Source organism: Schistocerca nitens, chromosome 1 (assembly GCF_023898315.1).
Source record: "Schistocerca nitens isolate TAMUIC-IGC-003100 chromosome 1, iqSchNite1.1, whole genome shotgun sequence".
Classification (NCBI taxonomy): domain Eukaryota; kingdom Metazoa; phylum Arthropoda; class Insecta; order Orthoptera; family Acrididae; genus Schistocerca; species Schistocerca nitens.
This window is the reverse complement of record NC_064614.1, coordinates 832,005,204-832,018,082: the sequence shown is the minus strand read 5'-3', so window position 1 is coordinate 832,018,082 and position 12,879 is coordinate 832,005,204.

The following is a 12,879-nucleotide window of genomic DNA, read 5'->3' as shown; positions in this document are numbered from 1 at the left end:
CAGAGACTGAGAGCAGTCGAGTCTCAAGCAGGCAGATACGCCAATAATCAGGGTGCAGCGTGGGCTACAAAACTGATGTCTTCGCACATTTAGAGCTCTTAGTTGAAAGTTGTTTATATTTTTGTTATGAATTACAGTTGCATCTTTTTTAAGCAGGAACACAGGGGAGACTTTACACTCGCTCGTCTGCCCAGCAAGATAAATCAAAAGCGACCTTCAACTATAAATTGTCACGAGTGGGCCGAGTTTCTGAAAACGCTTTTGGACATTTGTGTCAGGTATTTCGAGTGTTCTACACAAATCCGAATCTGGAACCTAACACATGTGATAAACTCGTTACAGCTTGTTGCTGTCTACACAATCTCATCAGGGACGCCTATTTAGAAAAAGGAGGACGACCTTTTTATGAACTTGACCATGACATGAGTTTACCACAGAACAGGGGGATTCTACCAAGCTGAAGGGTTTCAGGTACGAGATACATTTAAGAATTACTTCTGCGAACCTACAAATTAATGATTACAACCTGGAAAAGAACTAAGGCTCAAATAAAGGAAATAAATTATTGTTACTACTGGTAACGACTATTGTAATCGTTTGGTGGCAGAAAGAATGGAAGCATTGTTGTAGCCTTCATATTGTACAATTTGTCACAGTAGGAAAAAAAGCATAAATAAATAAATGTGTATATGTAAAACACTTACCATCTTTTTTCATTACTTCTCCTATCTTCGTCCACAACTTATCCTTTGCCATCACATTTCTGAAATCTGTATGCGTATTATCATACAGTCTAGAGTATCTGCTCACATACTCCACTAACTGTTTGTTGTCATCGTGAAAACCTTTCTTCGACATAGTGCGTCGTTGATTTCTGCAGTCGTCACACACCTGGCAGTCGCGGCCCAACTGCTTGACTGCTTCTCCAGCGGCCGAGACGCGGCAGTCGCGATGACGTCACTTGCTAGCAGGTATCGAGACTAGGCTCTGCCGCCTCTATGCTAGCTTTAACATGGAAATGAACAGTCGCGCGATTTGTGTTCATAGTCATTCTTGTGTGATTTTAGTGCATATTTTCGGCGCTTGAGCATGCCATTTTCGTTAAATGTCCGTTCATGTATTTTTAACCGTGTTTCTCCTCTGTGTTTTCAATAAAATAGGACTTCGTTATCAAACAGCACCCGATGACGATCGAGCTGGACGACTTTTTGCTTAGAAGTACGGAACATTTGCCATGCCAAGTCGCCCAACCATCTTACAATGATTAAAGACACAAAATAAAACATACACAGGTTAGTAAGAACTATGTATTCTGAAATAAAAACACAATTTAAATTATTACATTTTCATTGTGACTTGAATTATGCAATTACGAGTGCCGTTTGGTTGCAACTCGTGAATAAAATAATGAAATAACATGGTATTAATGGCGGTGCGTCTGAATACGTACGATCTGGACAAGACCTTGAAAACAAAAGGTGATTCTCCTCTTTCGGCAATAATATGACGATGAAAAATCTCCAAATGTTTTCAGCGGCTGCAAACAATGGTTCAAATGGCTGTGAGCACTATGCGACTTAACTTCTGAGGTCATCATTCCCCTAGAACTTAGAACTAGTTAAACCTAACTAACCTAAGGACATCACACACACCCATGCCCGAGGCAGGATTCGAACCTGCGACGTAGCGGTCGCGCGGTTCCAGACTGTAGCGCCTATACTCCATTCACCGAAACGAGAGACGTACTGTAAACACGGCGCGTGACCATAGCGCTGCCGTCGAGGGGTGTACAAGGCACGGGCGTCAGAAATTATAAAATGAAAGTCGTGTTTTTTATATTGTGGCACCTGAACATGATAAAGTGATCCGAGAACTACCTTCCGACACCTTTTTTTTACATTACATTAAAATTTATTGTCACTGAAAAAGAGAAATATTTAAGCTTTCAGGAAAAGTTGTTTTTTCGCGTTACTCTATATTTATGACGCCATATCTCGTAAACTGTGTGTCACACAGCAAAATAATTTTATAATGGCCTTCAGTACTACATGTAGATGACGTCTGCAAATTTTCTGCTCCTGCCTCGGGCATGGATGTTTGTGATGTCCTTAGGTTAGTTAGGTTTAACTAGTTCTAAGTTCTAGGGGACTAATGACCTCAGCAGTTGAGTCCCATAGTGCTCAGAGCCATTTGAACCATTTGAACCAAATTTTCTGCCCAATAGAGTCAGTAATAGTGAAGTAATAAATTAAAATCTCACGTCTGATGCTGAACTTTTACCAAATCATCATCCGAAGTATAGTAAGTGACAAACTCCACCCGTTTAAATTTTTTTGTGGGGGTGTAGGCGAGAAAAGTTTCAGAAAGGTTTGAATTTAATTTTGTAGTTTGTTCGAATGCGTTGGGTACAACCGTTTGCCCTTTATGAGCGATGCATTGTGCGGTTCGCAGCAGGCGCGGCGCTGTCAGTGTGGCCGTCTCAGTTGCAGGTGTGAGCTCGTTAGTGGGTGTTGTACAGCGGCGATTTCAAGATATCGTAAGTTCATCTGTAGAAACGCTTGAAAGTCTAGTTGTTGATTATTAGAGAAAGTATATGTGTTTGTAGTCACGCTGAGCTTTCACTGTTTGTGTGTGCATCCAATAGCATCGCATGGTTTCTTATTTTATATATTCACTTATTTCATTAGCATCAAATATGGCTGTCCTCATTATGTCATCCACGGATTCAGCAAGCGAGCTCGACGTGTCAGTTCTGAGTCCACCAAAGAAGCGAGCAAGGAAGAAATCATTAAGTTCTTCTGAGGAGCACATGGTGCTTAATGTGTATGAAACGGTGTATAAAACGGAACTGTTATATCCAGAGCAGTCGATGAGTGACATTGTTTCGAAAACAGCTGCAGCTACAGGTGTTGGACGTTCTTCAGTGTATCGTGTGATAAGTGAGTACAAGGCTACACACTCTTTGAAGTCTCCCAAGAAATGAAAATTACGACAGAAACTTTCTGAAAGTGTTGATGACTTCGATAGAAATGCGATACGATGGAAAGTACACGAATTTTTTTTCGTAACGAATTGCCAACAAATGACAAAGTGGTTACAGTCGTGAACGAAGATGCAGGTCTGGGCAATTTTCGGAGAACTACGTTTTATAAGTTATTGAGAGAAATGAATTTCAAATATGTCCGGCGTGGGCGCGATAGCATGCTATTAGACATGGATGACATCATTTTATGGAGGCGGCGTTATCTTCGAACCATTAACGGGTTGAGAGATGAAGGCAGACGCATTTACTATTTGGACGAGACGTGGGTGAACACAGGACATACCCGAAGTTACGTCTGGGTAGATGACACTATAAGTCCTCAAAACAAGCGTTTCTGTCCGGGTTATCCACCGGAAACAAGGGCCCATAAGGTAAAGGGAAACGTCTGATTATCGCACACATTGGCAGCAAAGCAGGGTTCGTTGAAGGATGTTTGTGGATTTTCGAATCCAAGAAAAGTGGAGATTATCATGAGGAGATGTGCGCCGAAACCTTCCAGAAGTGGTTTCAAGATGTTCTTCCTCGGCTTCAGGAAAATGCAGTTATTGTTCTTGATAACGCGCCGTACCATTCTCGGAGAAAAGAAAAATTTCAAAGCGAATTCCAATAAGCATGAAATATCAGAGTGGCTAAAATGTAAAAACATCGATTTCGAAGACGGTATGTTGAAGAAAGAACTTTTATATATAGTTAAAAATCACAGAACAGCGCACAACGAATACGCAATAGATGAAATAGCGAAGAATGCAGGGAAAACTGTTCTCAGAATTCCTCCGTACCACTGTGAATTAAACGCCATCGAGTTAGTGTGGGCCAGAATCAAAGGCTATACTGCAGCGAAAAACAAAACATACAAAATGTCGGAAGTACTGCTAGAAGAAGCAGTAAGAACAGTGACTGCAGAGGATTGGAACAAGTGCGTCCTCCATGTCGTACAAAAAGTGAAAACTCAAATGTGGAAATTAGACTGCATTATAGAAGAGAGAGAGGAGCGGTTTGTTATAAACCTCAATGAAAAGAGTTTAAGTTCGACAGAGTGAACCATGTTTCGTCCGTTATCATTACTATTACTGGTATTATTATTAAAATTAACAATTAATTATGTTTGAACGGAGCGTTTTGTTAGCAACCTGAATGAAAATAAATCTGCTTCGAGAGAATGAACACAGTTTGACATTATTTTAACGTTATTGTTAAATTTATTTCGTACATTGTTGCCCAGGTTTCTCACGGTCCGCTGTGACAGCTCGGCATCCAGCTGAACGCCGCCAGCTGCAAAGCGTGCGCCAAGGATTTTCCACACCCCTACGTATCATTTGAACACCGAATGCTTTCTCTGGAAACGAGCGTAGTCGCTCACGTGACACTGTTTATGTTTTCATCCCAGCTCTCGGCGAATAGACGTTAGAACCGCTCGGCCACTCCGGCCGTCGCTGCATACAATATTTATACAGCCGTGGACTATATCTATGGCTTAAATTATTTTTTTTATTACTTACAATTACGTTTTCCGCTAGTAAAAGCTCAGCATGCAAATGTGCCTTTAAACTGCTCCCTGGGTTGCGAGGCGAAAGGACACTCCTGCAGGCGAGCAACTCACTCTAAAGCGCATTGCGTATCTAAGTCTACAAATACACATGCGTATCATATATAACATACATATGATAACATAATATTTACACAAAACAAATTTCCAATATTTGTATGCGGCGCGTGCGCCTATAACAGTTTTATGTTGATATTGCGCCTACCTCGCATGCGCAGCCGCTTAAAGTTCAGTACTAGCGCCGCCTTCGCGAAGCACCTTCATCACACGACACTTAGTTAATACTCAGTCCGTGTGTTCATGTGCACAAGACGTCGCAGAGACAAAGTTCATCATCATGGATTTCACAAACGTTGGTTAACATTTAAAACAGGTACAAAATCCTAAAGTTACAACATTCGTTAACATGAAATTACAAATTCTTATTGCTGATAGTCTCTTTCACACAGTATTGCGCTTGAAATGTCTTTTTGTTTCAGGTATAATGTCTTTTCAAGACGTGTCGTCGTTCACAGTTCCATGTACCGAAAACATACGATAACTTTATAAAAGCGAGCATCGTTTATGGCAATTAAATGTCATAGTTCGCAGTTTTGATACGGATGCGTGTGCGCGATCACTCCCAGCAGTTTATATTTTCGCACTGGTTTATTTAGACTGTCACTTTTTTTTGTAGGTCGTACATCGCTGATAGAAGATTGGTGGAATCCCACTCCACAGCATAAGTTCGTGAAGGCATGGAAGCAGGACCTAGGACGGCACGATGCTGGGCGTCGATCCTCGTTTAGACCAGGTAAGAGTGTCCGTCATTTCCGAGAACATATTGCTCCATGAGGACCTGTCCAAAATTCCTCCACGCGTCGAGTGGTCTTCCTTGTTTTGGAACAAAGCGACCGTAGGTGCAGTAGGGAACCAGTTCTTGCTATACATACTTGCAGAGATACAGAGATGCAGCGCATTAAATGTCAATTTGCGATACACTCAAAAGTGTCGGTGCACTTCAATATAACAGTTTTTCACGTGCTCAGTTTGTCAAGCGATATTCAAATATTCGTACACAAGTAATTGTGAAGCAGAACAAATGTCCGTTGACATGTCTTCCCGCAAACAATTCGTAACACGATTCTACATTAACAGTTTGTAAACAAATTTCAAACATCAATAGTTCATCACGTCTATATATAAGCATTATATCATGGATAGTTTTTTTTCAGTTATGCGGTTTTGCGCACCAGTTGTTTCCTCGTAGCCACAAGTTCAGCAACGTATAGTAAACATCCACAAATAGTTTCAGGTTATGCAAGTCTCATAACTGTAACCATGTGGGCACATGTAACAACTACAGATAACATACACAAGTGAGCACATAGCATTTAGCTTTACCTAAATACAGATAAATACATGGAAACGTGTTACATATAGGTTTTTTACATAGGTACAAATACCTGCAAACATATTACGTATTGGCTTTGCATAGAGACATATTCCCCTTGTCTTCACACAAGTATGATTGGTCACATAGAAATATTTTTCATATAGCTTTACATAAGTTTACAATATTTACAGTATTTACAATCACTGCAAGTTTAAATCTATGTTTTGCTTTTGCAAATGAAGTCACCTGAAATAGAGGAGGATTACACACGACATCCCACACCAGCAATAGGACCAAGTGCACAACTACAAATAAGGAAATAATAAAAGCAATGAACTAACATCAAACACAAAAAATACTCGTGACACAAGTGTAAGTGTGCAGTGTAAGCATGGCCTTAGCTACTCTTAAGTGAGTGTGTTCAATGGTGAGATGCGTATCCAATCAATTTCAAGGTGAAAGTGTAAAGGTGTAGAATGATTAAGTATTCTCATCAATCAGTCGTTAGTAGTCGAAGACTGATGATGCAGATAGTCAATCTCATAGGCTGAAAATATTGTAAGGCATCCAGATTTTACGGACCTTACATGAACTTGATCCATAAGGACAGTACGATACAGTATGAGGTCCTCAGAAAATAATAATTATATCAACAAAAGGCAATTGCAGTAATCTCATGTACCGAAAACTAACAAAACAATATCTACCAATATATGGACTACGGCACGAATAAATCAGTTACAGTGAAACGCATTTTGGCGATGAATCGAGCAGACGGTTAATGGCATCTGTAAACCCCATTTAACAAGAGAACGGCGAGCTTCAGCACAGAAAGGGATAAAGCCAGAACAATACATTATTCCTTTTACCGTAAATATGGCTGGGACCGAGGATAAGTGGCTGGACAGCTTTGACAGGGCTAGGCTGTGACCCGGCAAGAAAAATAAAATTCACCTGTAATGAGACAGCAATTGGCTGAAGCCATACTGGGCGACGCAGACGCAACACGCTGGGGAGATCCCCATTATATAAAATAATTTTGAGAACTAAAATTTCTAGATCCCCCTCTCGTCTCGTAGCGGACCGCACAAGTGTGTGGAAAATAGCGAGGGCATTGACAGCTTTGCTTTCTGCGAGTAGTGGGCGGTATGCTTCATGTATTGTGGCATAATACAAGGGCAAAAAGAATTTAAAGGGCGCATAACACAAGGGCAACAAGAATTAACACTGGGACTGAAAGAAACAAGGAAATACAAAAAACGCGTGATAATATTCAAGGCCAATTAGATCAAATACAAACTGAAGCTAAAAAAGCGCATATCACGCTTCAAACGCTCGTTACAGGGCACAAACAATCGAGAAGAGACACTGACACTGTCCAAACAGACATGATTACGTTGCTTGAAGTTACCCAACGAAGTGTCAAAAAGGTTAAAGAACAGGTGGAAGTTTTTGCCATCAAAGCGACGACGAAAGCAAAACATTTTATTGCTGAGACAACGTCTCACAAAAGAACGACAAAATCAGCATTAAAGCAATTCGATGCTCGTATTTTAAAAATATAAGAGAAAAACGAACACCAATTTCAATGGCTATGATCGGAAGTCATACGATCGATCGAAAGTCGAGGTGACGAAGAAAGCGTTAGTGAGGAGTCACAGACGACGTCAGAATCCACTTTAGTGTCGGTAGATACTACTGTGAAGACTGCAAAATCTACAGTTGCCGATAATACGACAGAAAGGGTACGCGAAATTACGTTTGACGTAAGATGGAAAGGCACAGACTAAAACCACGAAAAGGACATTAGTCCAAACCGGCATATGCCAGAACATCACGGTAACCGTAGGGTACAGTGTGGAGTGCGACCACTTGTTCAAGAAAGAATAACAGGTCAATCGGGAATACAAGAGTGTGGTTTGCAGCTAGGTGCAAGTTGATCAAACCATAGAGACGCGTTACGCAACGCCACAACCTGTAGGACGAATGCCAATGGGTTTAGGACGAATACCGATGGGCTACAGTGCAGCGTCTAACGAGCCAGAATTGCTTACACGTCAAGATACAGCGCCGGTCGTGGGCGTTATGCACGCATATTGAGCAGTGAGACCTACAAGTGATTCTACGACACAAACGTCACAGAACGAAGTTACACACGTTTGCGTAGATTTGACGCAAACCAAGGACAGAATTCCAGTCTTCAGAGCTCAGAAGGTACATCACAGAGAGAAGCAAGACGTTTTGATGATAACCACTTTCTTACAGTGTGGAACTGCCAGCACTATAAGGAAGATCCAAATGTTTTGAGAGAAGTAGAATTCATGTATGAAAATGACGATCGAAAACGTCGCGATTCAAGCCAAAATAATTTTGAACATACACGTAATAGTAAAGAGAATAATATTTGTAGCGATGGTAGGCCGGCATTGGGATTGAATTCTGGAATAATTACGGAAATGGGAGTAGTGGAAACACTAGACCACAGCGTAATGGATATGGTTTTAATACTGGTTGGAACAGGCGGAATATAGACAAAAATAGGAATGTCTCGCTTTCGTCGGCCGTAGTAATTTAATTTATTCTTTACTACAGAAATTTATTGGTAATGGTGATTGTTGCCGACTTGCGTTGTGGGCCTTAATCAAAATGATATTTCATTCAATTTTGATTTACAATTAAATGCTTTTGTTCAGTTGTCTCTTTTTACAATATTAATCTTCAGTGGAAATTATTTGTTACGTTAATGACGTAAGACTCACTGCATCTTAAAACATGAGCATATAAGTTGAACAATGGAATAAACTTTTCATATCAATTTCCTCGGCTAGTTAGTTCACTTTAAAGCAAAAAATCTTTAGTTATTAATTACAATTGCGGCCCACGCACGCGCTAGCGTGTTTCTTCTTACCTCCGTTAACCATTGCATTGTAGTCGGAGTCGTGGCTGGCTCTGGCTCTCGGTGTTGTACAGAAAATAAGAATCTTAAAGCTACGTATTTTCTGTAACGTCGGGCGGCTGTGGAGAAAAATGTATATTATGTTAATAGCGGACGAGTTTTTCTCTTCCGCTAATTTTGTAAGTTAATATCGCCACGTAAAGGCGTCGTTGGCTGCATCGGCCGCTGCGATTGTTTCACTATAAATTACTCGAATGCAGGTTAATTCAAGAAAGGCGGACATGAAATCGGGATCACTTATTACAAATTAAAAGTGAAAAATAATCTTAAATCAATATATTATCTACTTAATTAGTATAAATATGCTTACATTTGCCAATACTCTCAAGATGTCCGCCCACACGCAACCAAGGCAAGAGAAGTGAAGACGACTAAAAAATTAACAAAAGGGCTTATCTTGTCGTCTCTTTAGATCATTTTGTTATATTTCTTTGCCCTCAAAACTTACACAGAGAAATTATTATAATACGGGTACATGAGAAAAATGTATATTCGCCTGAGCGGCTAGTGTCCGCTTATTATTCAATTTTTAAATGTCTCGTCTTTATAAATACTGTTTTTAAGTCTTTTCTTAGTGTTTCACTGGGGACGGTATATTACCCCCCGAAATGTTTATGTCATAAAAATGTTCGTGTTAATTGCTTTTTTGACATAATTATTTCCTATGTCCACAGTGTTCACACAAAGGCAGTTTTTTCTTTCACAGTCTACATGTGTCACATCGTATGATTTAGTCATTGTACTTAGTGATGTTTGTTGCACACAAAGTAATAAAGATGAAGTTATTTACATACACATATATAATATACAATTGGTTACGAATATAGCCGTGGATTAAAGAAAAGGACATAGAATACAATGAGTTTGACAATTATGTTATGACATGCTACATTTGTACAGTAATTTCGGCTGCTTCTTTTCGTGGTTGCAGCTTATGTAGTGTTCGAAGGTATACAACTACGAGTTAGTCTGTAATTCTTCCAACCCCAGGTGTGTCAACTGTTCGCTCCCCATTTGGCGCGGCCGTAGGGAAAGCCTGAGGGAAAACCTCAGCAGAGCGACAGACTAACCGCTTTGGTTATTTTCACTTAATTCTTTTTGGGATGTCATTGGAGTACAGGATGTGCATACATTGCGAGCAATTTTTCGTTGCACTATGCAAAGAAATGAGGTCATTATAACAATTAATATATCGTAGCTATTGACTGTGGTGTCGTTGATGATCTACGCCGCGACTTTTAGCTCGCGACGGCGCCGGTTGGTGTGTTCGGTGCTGGGCGTTTGCGGCGGCTGCGGAGAGGTCAACGCCTGCTCGACGCCAGCGTGTCTCTCGCCGTCGTGGAACGTTAGAATCAGCTGATCCGCTGCACAGTTGGCGATGCGCTTCTGTCTCGGCCGGGCGAGGCAGATTGGGATGATATCCGCCCCTCCCCTCCTCCCCGCCCTTGTTGGTAGGAGTCAGCTCTGCTACACATCTCCATCATAGTACATGAAACATAACACGCAAACAACGTAATAGTTCCCTCCCGCTGCAGATGGTTACGCTAGTGCAGAGGTTCCCAAACTTTTGTTTGTCACACCCCCCTTCTGCCGAAAAGAAAACTTCCGTGCCTCCCTCCTCTAATAAAATATAGAGATTTTTTTATTAATTATCAAGAAAATATTGAAAAATTTGTGATGGTGACGTCATGTAACATGGTGGGCTGTTAATGTATCGAGTCGCAGTTATTACGTCATCAGTCTAGTCTAGTGATTATAAGCCACTCCTAAAGTAACGAAAGTCCTTGGTAAACAATGAAAAATATTTGCTACCTTTGCAGATTAGTGGATGCGGACCATTATTTTAAGTTGAGTGTAGCTTATTACTTTCACTCATTATCAAAACTAGTCACTCAGTCACGGTGTTAACGAACATAACTGATTTGTACGCCTATAGCGTTCCCCATTGTCATTGCACATAGGTTGGCATTGATGTCAACGACGACAGTTACCGAACGGCGACAAAGGCCCAGTTCCTAGAACCAGACAAAAAATAAAAAATAAGTTTTACGAAATAATTTTGCATACTACACAGAACTTTAAAAAATATGAATAAAACAACTTCCTTGCCTTGATTACATTCCCTTGCTGCACACAATTTCTTCACCAGTATACAATTCTAGGACTACTCTTCGCTTGCCACATCTAGGATAAAGTTTTGCTGTGTCTTCATCCAGAAGAAATACTATTATTAGTTGAAATAACATACCACACGTAACATTAGAATCCATAAGTATCACACGCAGATTTTCTATGTTTATTTTATGTTTTTTCCAAATAGTTTTTTATAATTTTACAGTATTACCTACATGTAAGGATAGTATTATAAAAATATTATTTCCACACACACATGGCAAGAAACAAACAAATAAATCAATGTGAAGGATGAGCTTGCATATTTTTTACAAGCTTTTGAATTCTTGGCAGAATAGTAGAAACTGCGCAACGTAAATCATTGGCAATACTGAGTTTGCTTCTAAGCTTATTTCTTATCGCCACTACCGCTGAAAATGCTCTTTCGCACAAGTGAGTGCTTGAAAATGGTAAATACAGTTTCAGTGCTTGTTCTGCTGTGCTAGGATACACCGTGAGATATTTCACCCAAAATAAAGGCTTATCCATCTTCTCAAAGTCATACTTCGCTGCAGAATCATTTTTAATTTCTAGGACTTCCTCTTGTAGTCTGTCTGGCAACACATCCACGTCAATGTGAAATGGATCCGTTGCTAACCTATAATAAATTTTATCATCACAACTATTAGGGAAGCATCGTTCGAATTCATCAATGAGGTGCTGCAAATGGTTCGATATTTTACTCTTAGTATTAGTATCCTTAAAATCGTTTTGAAATCGGGCTAAATTTTACGTTTCCATAGTTGCAACTTATCAGTAAATGCTTGGATGGCATCCCGATGAAAAATTATGTTTGACTCTCCACCTTGTAATTTCAAATTCAATGTGTTTAAAGATTCGAAAATATCTGACAGATAAACCAATGCAACATGAACACCGGGCTTTCTAAATTCCACATACAATTCAGTTTGTTATTTTCCAAAAACTGCATCACTTCATCTCGAAGTTCAAATAATCTTCCTAGCATATTTCCTTTTGAGAGCCAGCGTACTTCTGTTTGAAATAAAAGTGTTTTATACTCTGCTCCCAAGCCTTCACAAAGAGCCGTAAATAACCTGGAAGTTGACGCACTCTTTTTTAATATGATTCACGATTTTGATGCACAATTTCAAGACATCATTGAGTTCCTTTGGAAGTGTCTTAACTGCCAATGCTTGACGGTGTATTACACAGTGGATAGCAGTAACACTAGGGTTTTGTTCTCGGACCATCTGCACGAATCCTGAGCGACATCCAAGCAGTGATGGGGCGCCGTCTGTGCATACACCTATCAGTTTCTGCCATGATAACTCATTTTTACAAAAGAATTCAGAGACGGCTGCCATTATATGAATTGCTTTTGAAGTTGTCTTTAACTCTGTAGAAAACAGCAACTGTTCTTTAATTACTTCATTTTCTATATAGCGAACGAAAGCTGCCATTATATGAATTGCTTTTGAAGTTGTCTTTAACTCTGTAGAAAACAGCAACTCTTCTTTAATTACTTCATTTTCTATATAGCGAACTAAAGCTAGCAGTTGGCAACAATTCGTAACATCGGTACTCTCGTCTAACTGTATTGCGAAAAACTGCGATTGTTTGACGGCCGTAACTAACTGATTTTGTATGTCTTCAGCCATATCATCAATAAGACGTTTCACAGTATTGTCAGAAAGCGGTATTTGTAAAAGTTTTTGTTTACTTTCTGACCCAAGAACAATATCAGCAGCTTTAAACAAACAGGGTTTGACTTCCGATAATATGACTTTTCTTTGTCCTTGAAATAAGTAGCTACAACTCATACGAGG